This window comes from Lacerta agilis, chromosome 4 (genome assembly GCF_009819535.1).
Source record: "Lacerta agilis isolate rLacAgi1 chromosome 4, rLacAgi1.pri, whole genome shotgun sequence".
Classification (NCBI taxonomy): domain Eukaryota; kingdom Metazoa; phylum Chordata; class Lepidosauria; order Squamata; family Lacertidae; genus Lacerta; species Lacerta agilis.
In genome coordinates, this window is record NC_046315.1 from 29918224 (window position 1) to 29932853 (window position 14630).

Genomic DNA, 14630 nt, shown 5'->3' on the forward strand with positions numbered 1-14630 from the left:
TAATATGTCTCCCGTGGGAAGTAGCCTAGTTGCTCATTTGTGTGTACTTTATAAGCTCACTTATGGTATATATGTATGGTTCTTACCACACATGAAATGTTATATATTCTCTCTCTCCCTCCCCTCACTGTATATAAAATATTGCTTCTGCAGCTTTAAGATGAGAACATAGAAATTCACTTGAAAGTTGGTCACATAAGAGTACAAGTTTGTCTGCCTTGTATCTGTGTATTTTAGATGTGGCATAATGTTTAAAAATCTAATTTTTACTGTTGAATTGCTGTGGTTATTATTTTCTTCTTAATGTACTGTATCAGATTGAGGGGGAGCTGAAAGTGCTCCATCTGAGACCTTATACTAGTTTAAATAACCATGTCCTGTTTACAGTTCAAAAAAGGGTTTATTTCTGTCCTTGTAACAGTGTGTACTATGTCCCATAGTACATGTTGCACCTGTTCAGACATAAGTAGAAGACATTATTATAGCTGTTGTGGGGAGAAGATTCTATATATATATATATATATATATATATATATATATATATATATATATATATATGGGAGGGAGGGAATGCTGGGGAAATGGCCTTCCCTTAATTTGTTTACTGGCAACCTCTTCTGCAGCCTTCCTCCTAAGCAAGATCGGTTTTCCCTGCTCCACTATTGTCTTGGGAAATCTATCTTCAGGAGTTGCTTTCTTAAAAAGATCTCATGCCCAATCATCAGAAGGCTTTGTGTGGATTGCCTGTCAAAAGAGATATGTTTACACTTTCCATGCATGTGTTAAAGCTATCAGGTTACAAAGCAGAGTGGCTGATGCATTTCAGTCTTTCCTGCTAATATACACACACAAAAATGTATTTATGATAATTACACGGACTGCCTGGAACAATGCATTCCAACATCCTGTAACATAAATAAGGAAGGTGGGGCCAGCTGACATTAAACGGCTTGTGTGCCAGAAATCCTGATCTCCACTATATATATACCCTTTTCTATTACACGGTCTCAGTCTGGCAGCGTTGAACCTGTTGCTGCATTAGCCGAGTTGTATTTTGCTAGATAGGGGAAGGAGGGTTGTCTGCTGTCTGGTAGGAGGGCTTTGTCTGTGTGTGCCTTTCTCTCTGTCTCTCACACTCTCGCTTTGCGCGCTCTCTCTCTCTCTCTCGCTCTCTCTCTCTCTCCCTTTCCCGTCTCTGTGGTTTGTAAGGTAGGTTGCAGTGTGTGTATATACACAACATCAAGAGCAGGAAAATGGACTCATTAGGGAGGCAGGCAGTCATTACCATTCACACTGCACTTCCAGGGAGACAGCGACTATGAGGAGACAAACTGAGGACTGGGGAGCAAGGTAGGCCAGTCAACTTTTATAAAAAAAAGAATAAGAGAGAGAGAAAGAATATTTTCCTTTCCTTTCCCCACAATCCTCCCCCCCTTCCCTTGACACTTCTGTATTATCTCCTCTGCTCTTGCTGTTTTATTTTAGGGATGCAAGTTTGTGAGACCTATGTGTGAGCAGAAAATTTTGGAACATCTATAGGCCAGCCTCCCTCACAAATGCATCCCCCCTTTCCTCCATACCACTTATTTAAATATATGCTGCTTTATAATATTTCACTTTAATTACTTTTTATTTTAAACCAGGAAAGGAAACAAATATGTTTGTTTTTCCAACACCGTTTCCAAGTAAATCAATATCTTTCACTCCTTTAGTGGGTCTCTGCTTTTTCCTTTCTGTTTATGTTCCATCTGTCTGTCCATATATCATGTTCTCCTTGTTTACTGCTAAATGTTGTGTGTGTGTGTGTTTGTGTGTCTCAGTGTTTGCCAATGAGTTTTTAACTGTAATGCCGGTGACCAGAGATTACAGTTACTGTTCTTTGTTTGGTATCTGTTGTGAGTTTAAAGTCCATATTTTCTATACAGTATATGAAAACAAATTGCAACCTGGGAAGCAGGCCGCACTATTTTGAAAGGGATTTAAAATATATATATAAATCATTCTTTGGGGATAGATGTTCTCGAATGCAATATTCTACATCTATTTGTTCCCTGCCAAAAAATATTTTTTTAAAAAAAATATGATTGCTGCTAAGTGTGTGAAAGAAGGAAAAAAAGAGAGAGTGTAGCTTTTCTTTTGCTTATTTTCTTTTTTACTATACGGGCTACTCTTGAGGAATAAGAATTCAAACTTTCTAAAAGGGAGTTAGTATCCCTGATTTCTTCCATTCCCCTCCTCCCCCCCTCCACACGCACACACACAAACGCATATATACATACAGTACAACTCTTCATCTCACACTCTCTTGAAGTGTTCTTGTGTTTTGCTCTGTGTTGATGCTGGGAGAGGGTCTTTTACAATGTACCAAAATGTCTTGAGAGAGGGTGCTTTATTTAAACAAACAAAAAAAAAGACTATTTATTCCTTTTCTTTCATAAGCTGTATATTGTTTCAAGCACTGGAGATGTTTGTGAGATTATTTTTATTTTGCCAAGGAAGGGACTGTGATGAGTGCCGAAGACCATTTTAAATTGTTTGAGGAGCTTTTCATGATAGTTCTCTCTCTCTCTCTCTCTCTCTCCCCCCCCCCCCCGCAGTAGCTTTTAAAGGCTGGCCAAGCTGATCCATTTAGAAGGATTTTTAAACCTGAACTCATGTCAGTGCTTCTACACAGTAAAACTACAACACTGGCTGACTATATAAAAAGAGAGCAGGAGAAAGTGGAAGGGAGTTACATAAAATATTCTGGAGAATCCATGAGTAATTACTATGCTATAGAAAATGGATGCTAATCAGTGGAGATCTTTAAACAGTCACAATCCATTAAAAAACAAGATTATAAAATAACAAGAGACATACCTTATTTTAAATTGCATTAGGCTTTTCTTGATAACACAAAGGAGGCCTTACAGCTGTTTACCTAAGCCACCTAGCAGCGTAGAAGAGATTGCTCGCATCATTTATTTAATTTATACTTTCTAGATGATAAAAGTTTTTGATATTATCAGTGTTGTCCACTTGAAAGCAGCATGCCAAGTTTTTCTTTTGTTGTTGCTGGTTTTTTTTTTTAAAAAAAAAACTTATAAGCTTCCCATCTCACCAGAGGATATGCTGGACAAGTCATGTTAATTTAAACTACTGCAACAGACTTGGCAAATAAGGCTCCCTCTTGCTATATTGAATTGTTTTCAGCCCCTAATACTTTGATAATGTGCATTAAAATAAGTTAGGTTTGCTTCAAAGTAAATGTTTTATGATGGACTTTTAAGTACAGTTTTCTGCAGTGTGACACCCCACCCCCCAGCACCCCAAGATTATGTTACTTTGGATAGCAATTCAGTTGCCTCTTTTATCGTCCCTTACTTATCATTTACGTCAAACACACCAACAGTTGTTTTTAAGCAAGAACATATACTTCTTTTTAAATATATATGAACTAAGCATAAGAATCTGTAGCCTTAAAAGTGTATGTAGTTCCCCTGCCACGAATTGCAGACCTTGAAACTTTGGTCTAGGCTGGGAGGTAGGAAAGCGAGAAGAGCTGTGTGCAAATTATTAAATGCCTCAGAGGGGGAGCAATTTGGTGAACGCTTGGCGAGCTTCAGCAGCAGTGTTCAGCTGCCAGTCACCCCATGTGAAGTGTATGTGTTTTCAGACACCTGATGCTTGCTTTTGAACTAGAATAGTATATATTCCCTTATAGGATACCTCTTTCAGTTGCAGGGATCCTTGCAGGCTTATTTTATTTTATTGTAATATTTAATGAATTTGTGGTATGGAAGATGTTGGGCCAGCTGTTGTACATCCCCCCCTTCAAAAAAGGTTAAAATATATTGCTTAATTTTATGAGACCCTTGGGTGAGCAGAATATCACATTGCATGGGGCAAATCTCTCTCTCTCTCTCTCTCTCTCTCTCTCTCTCTCTGTGTGTGTGTGCTTTTCCTGAGTTAAAAGAAGAATGTGGATTTTAAAAGAAAAAAAATGTCATTGAAAATATTTGATTTTTTTTTAATTATTTCCCTGCAAAATCTCTCCTAATTAACAGAACTTGTATTGAACCGTAACTTACATGGTACTTGATGGTAACTTGTACTGAGCCGTGAAAAGTAAACTTCAGAAGAAGTAAATGAGTGAGCAGTAATGAATGTTAGTAATGTTGCTGGGCATAATATGTTGTGCACCTTGCAGTTCTTTGAAACCCCTTTCCATCTAGTAGGAGAACACCCTACAGTAGCATTGGTTTGGTATCAGTATGCTTTATTTTAGCACTGGAACAGACAGTTATCTAACACACCCACATGAGGAAGTGCTCTGAAGTAGTTATTTCATGCTTTGCCATGCCCTGTAGCTAAAACAATTTGGACTCACTGGTATACGTTATATCCTTCGTTAATTCCTTTGAGAGTTTAGTCAGTCCCTACTTGTTAATGGGACCAGAATGTGGAAATACCAAGCAGGCAAATTTGGTAGCAAAATGTCTACTAACCTGAAGTTTGTTTCGGAAATTATTTTCTGCTATATTTGGCTTTAGGGTCACGACCCAAAGTTCATTGACTTCAATGGACTTTGGCTAAAGCCTTTATGGAATAGAGAAAATCATTCAGTCCTTTTTACTTGATGAAGTCGTATAGGGCAGTTTTCTGATTTATTATAAATATTAAGATTTCTCTCCTGCAAGAGGAGCATAGATGAATACCTATGAAGCATTAAAGAATAGCAACAAAAGCAAGAAACTTAAAGACATTTAGAGTTAGTTTTAACTCCATTTAAAATATCCTTTCTGCATCTCTTAAAAAAAGCCTTAGTAATTTTCAAGGAGAGCTGTTACATGAAACATTCTGCTCAGAAAAGAAGATGAAAAAAGTGATCTGTCTTGATCAGTTTCATCCTTATGTAATTTTATAGGACTTCTCTACGGCAGCACAGCAAAGATACTTGTGGCCATGAGGAGTTTCAAAAAAACAAACAGTTCAAGTTTATTCCAAGTTATTTGTTTTTTAAAAATATATATTAAACATTTTTAATTATTTATGTTACAAAAAACAACAACACAAAACGGCATCTCCTCTGCCTGCATAGTATTGGCAATTCAGTTCCAGCATCAGCAGGGAAACTGCCAATATATGCAAAAGTGAAACTGGCTTCTTATAAAATGGTTGTCCTGCTCAAGTAAACACAAAGTAAAAAAAAAAAAGCATCTTACCAATAAATTATGATGCTGATTTAAATATGCTCTCTTCTCTAATAGGCTTTCTTCAATAGCCATATTATTGTAGTATGTTAAGGTAGATCTTGGCGCTTTTATGCCATGGTTCCCAGTTACATACTGAGGTAAGAGTTTGTTTCTTCTCAGGCTTGGGACCCATTCAACTTAACTGCAATGTGTCCTCGATAGTCTTGTTTATTTTTCAGTATTGTGAAATTTTTGCTGAAAAATAATGCTTGCTGTTTTTTTGTGTTGTTTTTTTTAGGACACATTTTTCTATCCTGTACCACTAGGGCCTGATCCTTTGCTTCCTCATTGTAATCGTGCTTCAGTCTCTAGCACTAATTAATTGAAGTGTTTGTTTTTGCCAGGATTCTAAGAAGGCCAGCAGGGGCTGAGGGTATTGTGAAATAGGTAGAAGGAATTGTGAAAGGAATGGACATATCCAGTTTTCATTAGTCACAGGACGAACAGTATGTAGCTTGGAGCTTTTGAAGGCATAGTTAAGGCATGGGTAGCTTCAAAACATAATGGGTACAAATCCGTATGCCACTGAAATCAAGTAGTGTGACTTGACTCCTCTTAATTATATTTTATTATATTTTATTGCATCCATTGTTGTGTATAAAATAAAATTTAAAGAACATTGGGCATCTACTAATTGTATGGCTTTGATTAAATGAGAATGGAAGGAGGCCTGTCTTTTGACATCTCTCTCTCTTTCTCTCTGCTTTGAGTCTACTGTCTCTCACTTAGTAGTAACCCATATTCAGTTTTTCATAGGGAAGAAGCTTTTGTTGCTGCTGTCTCTGCTGTACTTGTTCTGCAAATATCATAGACCGTTAAACAGGCATCCTTAATAGCAAATGTGTTCTGATTTAGCATCATTTTTCTGTTAAACGTGTGCAGCAAAAATGATGAAATCAATTCCCACTTTCCCTTATTGGATGCCTTGTTCAAGTTTCAGTTTATTCAATTTGAATTTTTAAAAATTAATTGGTATTAATTCTTCTGAATTGTAAGCAGAGTAAGGATATGCGGTGCATACAGTTTAACCAGTACAGTATGGTCAATTCAGATGTTTCCATAATCTGTGGAGATCTTGAACATGCCTATTGGCTCCCCCCCCCATTTGTACAGGAATTTCCCCTTCCTACTATAGTTTTCTGCAACCATAGCTATAGTCTTACATCTGATAACTGTGGTTAGAGCTATCTAGGATTTCTCCAAAATCATGGTTTGAACCCTTGGTTTTAAGGCAGCTGTGATTACCTTGTCTCTAATTGTAGTAGGCTCCAGTTATGACTCAAAACTAAACTATAGTTAAAGCAAACCATGGAAGAATAGGTCAAGAATAGGTGCAAGATGAAGGATGTGGATTAAGAAAGTTTTATGATTTGGCGTTTGAAATTTTATGTTTAAATTGAGCCATTATGAATAGAAGCTTTTGTTTCACTGAAATGTGAACACTCCACATTCAATCAATGGTTGAGCTTACCTAAATATCATTGTCTGGTTGTATTGAGGTCTCTGTGCCACTGCTGATAGTGTAGCTCAAATAAACCACATTTCTGATACACATTTACAAAAAGTTATATGCATTCCAGTCAGTATCCCCCCCCGCCCCGCCGTTCCGTTTAGATTGCAGTCCTTAGCTCACTTACATGGGAGTACAGTAGTAGTACCTCAGGTTACAAACACCTCAGGTTACAGACTCCAGTAACCCGGAAGTAGTACCTCAGTTTAAGAACTTTATCTCAGGATGAGAACAGAAATTGTGCGCTGGCGGCAGCAGGAGGCCCCATTAGCTAAAGTGGTATCTCAGGTTAAGAACAGTTTCGGGTTAAGAACGGACCTCCAGAATGAATTAAGTTTGTAACCAGAGGTACCACTGTATTGTAAGTCTTGTTGAATCTAGAGGGACTTAAGCCAAGCAGAGGATTGGACAGTCCTGGGTGGAATTTCTTCAACATATTGCATTTTTATTTTTGAGCAGGTTTGTAGCGATAGGTCATTAGCATGATATGACTGAAGGAAGGAACACTGAATACAGATGCTTGCATTTCACAGTATCCAGGCTATTTATAACCCCTGAAACTAATTGATTAGTGACATTGTGTTTTTCTCCAGTTTAAAAAGGTCTTTGAGAAACTTCGTTGTTTTCAAATTCCAGGCAGACTTATAAATGTGCTATCAAGATAGGATTGAAAACTTTGGGCGAAGTTCCCACACTTACATTTTTGCTTTGGTTTATAAGGGACAGTATAAGGGTCACTATATTAAAAAACAACAGATAATGGTGTACTGTAGTCTGATAAGCTGCAGGTGTTTTAGGAAGGAGGTGGGATTTGAGTAGAAAAGCCTGGAGCTGATAAAATATGGGAGAATGGAAAGGTTTTGTTTTGTTAAATCTAAGGCAGTTTTTGTATTCGTGCAAATCTACAGATTTGCTCCAATTATACATTTGATTCAGCTGCAGAGCTGGTCTATGTCCATCTGCTCAGCAGCATGACCAAACATAACTTGTGACTCAGTGGGAGCATTCAGTCAAGAGCACTTTTGATGTGAGGTTGTCCTTTACTACAGTATTCCTGTTTTTGAGGTCCCCTTATAGACATCTCTGTGGCGCAATGATTCAGTACATCTCACTGTTAACTAGGAGGTTGGTGGTTCAAGCCTACCCAAGGATGGCTATAGGCAGGATTCTTGCATTGCAGGGGGTTGTACTAAATGACCCTCGAGGTACTTTTCCAATCATGGAGTTCTGTGATGCTATGAAATATTTGCTTGTTTTGAAAATTGCTAACCAGCAAGAAGGAAAGTGTTAATGGAGCTTGTTAGCTAGATCTGGAACACAACAGAAGCTCTCTTCAGACATTCAGCAAACATTTGAGGGCTTAAATTGTGGAGGGGCTGTGCACTCCCCACCCTCAATGTTCCTGTTTCTACCCCTGCACTTTCCTACATTGATTGAGAAGGTCTAGACTGGGATTCGTCCATTGTTTGGTTGAATACGTTTAGATTCCCCTCAGTGATTGAGATTGTGCAGGATTCCATATTGTAGGAAGGATTTTGAGTGGGTTCAGCTGAACTTGTGAAGAATTCCTCTTCAACTTTTCAGCTGCAACATGCAGAGTTTGCAGCTAGAACCAGTGGGGACAGGGCCTTTAGGGACAGGTCCTTCACATGAAGCCCCAGCCTGCCTCCTCAGTTTATACCCATATGTGTTCTTCAACACCTGAGCAATACATGAGCAACAGGCTTAAACAGGCTTGATAGCCAAAAGGGGTGTAAGTGCTGCAGCCTTGTATGTTCTAGTACAAAAAGTGATATATTGTGCTGAAACCAAGATTAGTTACACCACCACTGGAGATGGTGTGACTTCAAAAGGCAGAAAAGATTAGGAACCAGCATTAGAAATGTATAATTGTGTACAGTACTGCAAGAAACTGAAGCCAGGGCCTCTCAATATTTCCCTCATTCAGTTTTAATTCAGATCTGTAGGGATTATTACTTATTGATAATTTATACCCACTTAAATTTTATATATTAAAATATATAATTGTATTACACTTAAATATTATATATTACATGGTAAAAGCAACAACACCCAACCCTAAACAGACCTGTTGCTTGCCAGCACTATGAAAACATCGACCCAAAGTGTGGTTCCTCATGGAGCTTCATATTTTTAAACAGGTTAACAACAAATCACAGAACACATCTGTGAACACAGGTGATTTATAATTTGATTGTGAATTTGCTGGGCATCAAAAGATAGTAAAGAAAGCACCAGGCAGATATCCCTTAGGAGGGATACAAGGTACAGCTATAGAAAAGCTGCTCTCTACTAGCTGTCTACCCAATGTCTGATTATATTTGCTGGTCCCAGGTAGCTTAAAACGGGTGGGGAATCTTTTCAGTCCAAGGGCTTCATTTCCTTCTGGCCAACCTTCAGAGGCCCACAAAAGTGGGCAGAGCAACTAACATCAATGTTACCTTTGTTCAACAGGCTAGTTTCTTGTTGGCTACGTAAGAGTTGGAGTCTCTTCCCACCCTTGAATAATTTGAATCCTCTATTTTGTTCCCCTGCAGCAGGATCTTCTGTCACTAAGCTTGAAGTCATAGGTGCCCTCCCCCCACCTTTCATTCTTGTGTATTTGTTACTTCACTTGCCTTAGATTAGATATCTGGGACATTTTGGCACCAAATTCATTGTAATAATACAGCAATTTGCACCTGCTCCACCATCACTGCCCCATCACTGCCCCAGTCATAAAAGAACATTCTGCATTTCTACAGAACTGCTGGCTAGAATTAACTATGCAAGAATGCTTTAGGATTTTTTCTCAACTCTTTTGGTTGGTTGCTAAAATATTATTTCCTATGGACAATGTCGTCTCTCACTTCCCATTTGCATGTCTGACATCATGGAGATGCAATCTTCCAAGCTAATGGTGTATTGAATTGTCTCCACTCCTATGGCAGGTTTCCCAAAACAAATGGGTGATGGAGAATGAGCTCTTTCACTTTGGTGTTTCTGGAGGTCACAACTACAGTTTGGTGCATGTTTGACCAGTTGTTGTTGTTTTCTGCCTGGATACAGAGGATTTGGCATCAAGGGTTCCTGAGTTTGGCACCTGCACTGCCATAATCCTGACAATAAGTACTGTTAGAACCAATAGAAACCTGTTTCAAAAGTCCAGTTGGTGCTGACTCATGAACGAACTGTATGAGGTCCAAGCAGCTTGTTTCATAACTTCCAACATTTCATTTTAAAAAATCAAGCCAATACTGCCAAATTTTTAAGGTTTCAAATCTCACTCCAATTGGACAGAAAGTGGTTTTTTTCAAAAAAAGAAGATGCTGACATTTCCTAAAAACGCGGGTTCTTTCTGAGCCATACAGACTTTAAACCATTTGTCCTATGAGCCAGTACAGTTCGGCCTGAAATGTTTCACTGCTGTGAAAGCAGCTGCTCCTGCCTAGTTCAGAAGTCTGGAGTATATTTTTCACATTATGTTCTGCTAAACCATACTGATTATTTAAGAATGTGTTTTAAGAGTGAACATAGAATATATTTATCTGAATGTAAGGATTTGTTAAATTTTCCTGTAATCTTCCACTAAAGCATTTTGTTTTTCTTGCCACAGTGTTCATTGGTAATAAATCTGGTTTATTTTTTCCCTCTTAGCTTTTGTTGCATGTTAAAAATAAAAGACAAGACATTCCTTTTGCTTTTCTGACAACCAGATCCATAATAATCTACATGAAAATCAGCTCTCTGTTGTTTCAAAGGGACTTGCTTACAAGTATGCCTACTTGCAGTCAAGGTATAAAAGAGATATACAAAGAAATATACAAATAAGGCAAGGATAAGGTTTTATAAGGCCCAATAATTGCAACTGTGGGATAATAATAATATAATAATTGCAACTGCGTGAGGCAGTGAAAGACAGGCGTGCCTGGCGTGCTCTGGTCCATGGGGTCACAAAGAGTTGGACACGACTGAACGACTGAACAACAACAAAAATTGCAACTGTGGCCCTTCTGGAGAGTACCACATGTTTGCAGAGTAGAGGTGTGAGCACAAAAATGTGCAAAGGAAAGTTACATTGAGCAGTATCCAACTAGCTCGTTCAATTGGTGCAAGCATTTACCCTTTCTCCTCATCCCACTCCCTCCCCAAAACTGCTCTGAAGGATTTGGAGAACTGCAGGGGCAGCAACAATGGAGAAGTGGGAATCCTTTTGCTGATGAAATGAGTTATGCCACCCACCCAGATAGTTTTTACACTTGGATAGTCTATGGTGTGCATGGAAAGTGAGTTCGTACAAATTTGAAATGGTGTATGGCTGCCCTGGTCAACCATATGAGATTGGTGATGCCACCTTGGCGGGCTGTATTCCCCTATCTGCACAGCACGGAAACTGATGATTCTGGAAACTTGAACTGGCTGGCTGGATCCTGGAGGTCAGGAGAAGCAACTTATTTCTCGTGGAAATAGAATACTTGCTCCTCTTTAATTCCTCTGCCTCAGCCAACTACTTATTAATTGGGAATAATGTTTTTTAATGTGCCATACAAATTCCATACTATATATACACACACGACAAAAGATGTTGTATTTTGTTTATTGTATTGAAACTCTCCTAGGGGTAAGTTGCACCTTCTACTGTACTTGTAATTTGCTAATCATGAACAATGTGTTCTATTGTCCCTGGGAAGAGTAGAGAGGGGGGTTAACTTTAGAGAGGCAGGTCTGCTGCCAGAGATTGTCCCTGGATGGAAGCAGAGCTTTCCAATACAATCACTCCTGTCAGTGCTCTGTTAGTAAGGGACATACAGTGGTGCTTTGGTCTGGATCAGGGAAGGCCTTGGATGCATATGATCCAGACTATTCCCCTTCACTCAACATGCCCAAGACAAGGTGTGTGGGTAGAAGCCACAGGAGCTCTGTAGCTGGCTTCATTATTTTCACTTCCGTTAGAATCAGTGGAAGGGTTTTGGTTTTTTTTTAATGATTTGACAGAAATAAAAAGAAAACAAGTTGCCACCCCTCACCTTCTGCCCTGGCTGGCACAAACCTGGAAGAGGTCAGGAAGTGACAGTTCCTCCACCATAAGCTCTCCCCTCCTGCACCTCCATATGATTGTTTTCTGAGGCTATAATTCAAGATGAAAGAAAATACTACATAAAATTGGCCATTTATTCCTGTATGTGTTTATAGTGTTTTAACTAGTTTCTTACTAATCCATAAGAGTGTCTGTATTTGTAATTGTTGAGGTGCTGAAAGAATATTTTGATATGGTACTTTGAATGAATGATCAAACGAACAAATGAATGAAGGAATAGAGAAATAAATAAATGTATATGGTATATTCAGGATCCATCCCTATTTGCATGCTTGTTGACACACTGGACAAATCCCAGATAGTGATGAAAGATTTACCATTGTCAAAGCCGTACTGATACTTTCTCAACAAGGCTTGTTCTTCAAAGTGTTTAAAAATTATGCCATTAACAATAGTTACCATTAGTTTATGTGGAACAGATATAAAGCTGACAGGTCTGTAATTTTCTACTAAAACATGCACCAATTATCTTTTAAAACAATAGTATTGTGTTGGCCACTATCCAGATCTTGCAAAAGGGCAGATTTTAGTGACAAGTTACATATTTTATTGGAATAGTCTTGCAATTTCACATTTGAGATCTGTAAGAACTTTTTGGTGAATGCCATCTGGCCTGAGTGATTTGTATTTTTTTTTTGTCAGTTAGTTTGAAGACTAATTCTTTTTTTAACTATGTACTGTACCTTCTTTTGCTAAACTTCCTTGCATTCAACCAACAGACCAAGAAGCATATCTGAGGACAGGGTTTCAGCTAGTGCCGTGTGTGATGTTTCTCATGTATACTTTAACGTTTTTAGCCAGCTTCAGTATTGACAGGTTGAATATGGCAAAGGTTCTCAAATTTTAGGAGAAAATATTAGAATTATTTTCTCAGACTAATAGGTAAGATCTTTTACTCATTTTTCAACTTGTGTATTATAATTATCAGCTGATTGATTGCCTATTTATAGATTATGATAATGCAAACCTGAGGTTTTCTTTTTAATTGGCAGCAGATTTGATTACAGCTGTTAGTTAATACAACCTAGAAATGTAGGCATGCGGTAACTTTAATATGACTTTTGAGGTCTGCTCTGAGGACTTCAGACAAAAATGAGAGTATAAGTATAATTTTTTTTAAAAAAGAACCTCTTTTCAAATGTCTTAGAGAAGAGAGAAAATAACACCAGAAGGATACTTCTTATTAACTTTTTAATGCTCTGGAGTAAGTTAACTATTCAAAGTCTGATTTTAATTAGAATTACAAGTTTGAAAGTAATGATTATTTATAAGAAAAAGAATGTGTGGGTTTTTTTGAGAATTTTGCATTTAGGTGGATGTTTCAAAAGAACATATGTGTAGAAAAAGTAAGGATTGAAAACTTTACTAGCTGTACAAAAAAAGAGCAGGCAGATTTCTTCTGAGGTTTCTCTTCATGAAGGAAAAGCAGGATCAATTTAAGAAATGAAAACAATGGTGTTACAAATTGATGGATAGAAAAATCATATGTAAAAAAAATTAATTAGAATTCTCATTTTACAAATACAGAGAGCAATCTGTTGTAAATGAGGCAAAGTTTTAATCAATTTTACTGGTAGAGCTTTCATTGCAGATAAAAATTCACCCAGTGATTGCCAAATTTGAAGAAGAATCAACTTACCAGTACATGGCTTTCACTCACAAAGCTAGCAGATTTTTGCATTTCTTTGTGGAACCCATGGCGTTCCTTCCAACAATAAAAACCACCAGTAAACCAAGTTGATGGCTCATTTCAAATCAACATCAGTATGTCTTTTGAACCTTGATCTTCCACAGTAATGATGAGATTTGTGCTTGTTCATTTTAAGCTATTTTTGTCTCTGGTGTTCTACTTAAATAGGGATTATCTGTTTTCCAATTCCCATATCAATGCAAAAAAACAAACAAACCCCGGAATTGGTGTTAAATAGTTACGTATAAAAGTATGAACTATCACAAACTTTAAGGGGAACTTCCCCAGTTTTGAGATGTTGGCTGTATATAACTGTAATAGGCAAGCAGTCAACAAATAATTAGCCCTAGCTTCTGTTAAAGAAATATTTACCCTTCTTAGATCATTTTTGATTGGTTAGATCTTCCACATTCTTAAACAAGAAAGGGCCAGAGCAGCATTTGAAAATGGAGACCTGTTATCAGCTGAGCCAGAGAACGGAACAAGATAGATAACTGGATATGTCCGTGTTGATGCAACAGGAGTAGCTGCCCATAACAACCGAACTTACACTTCTACAGCAGTGTTTAACCAGGAATCTCAGAATACTTTATGAGTATCAATCGCTTTACTCTTTTTCAATTTCTCTGCTAGATGGAAGGATATAATCTTACAAAAGGAAAAGCCTGGGCATATTATTATGGAACTGATAGTTTACCATACAGCAGTTCACTAAAGGAATATACATTTGACATCACAATACAGAAACTGTGACACGAAACTTTACAGTCCTTTTTCATTTTATGCATATGCATATTTCTCAGACTTTACAGACCAGTTCTAATTGGAAGCAAGTTCCATTCAGTTTGTTGAGATTTGTTTACATCCAAGTAAGTTAGTTTGGGATTGCAGCCTCTTAATGACTTGCTAGAATGTTCAGTACTTTATTCTTTTAATAGATTGCTGATTTTCTCCAGGCTGTTTTTCTGCTTGTAGTGTAAAAAACAAAAACAAAAACCACGTTCAGTGTATTTAGCATAACTTTTCCAACCATCCTTTGAAGTCATTCATTTGGCTTTCCTACAATCATAATTGCCTACTGGACTGCAGAGCAGGTTT

General features: G+C 37.8%; 1 long non-coding RNA gene across 3 annotated transcripts in view; it reads left to right on the forward strand.

Annotated features, from left to right (window-relative positions):
- The first annotated feature begins 582 nt into the window (after positions 1-582).
- LOC117045467 overlaps positions 583-14630 on the forward strand; it is a 416601-nt gene continuing 402553 nt past the window's right edge. The window contains exon 1 of one of the 3 annotated variants that reach the window (XR_004426431.1): positions 583-1350. This is a non-coding gene — a long non-coding RNA (uncharacterized LOC117045467). The remainder of the gene's footprint in view (positions 1351-14630) is intronic. The other 2 variants (XR_004426432.1, XR_004426430.1) reach the window with 2 other exon arrangements.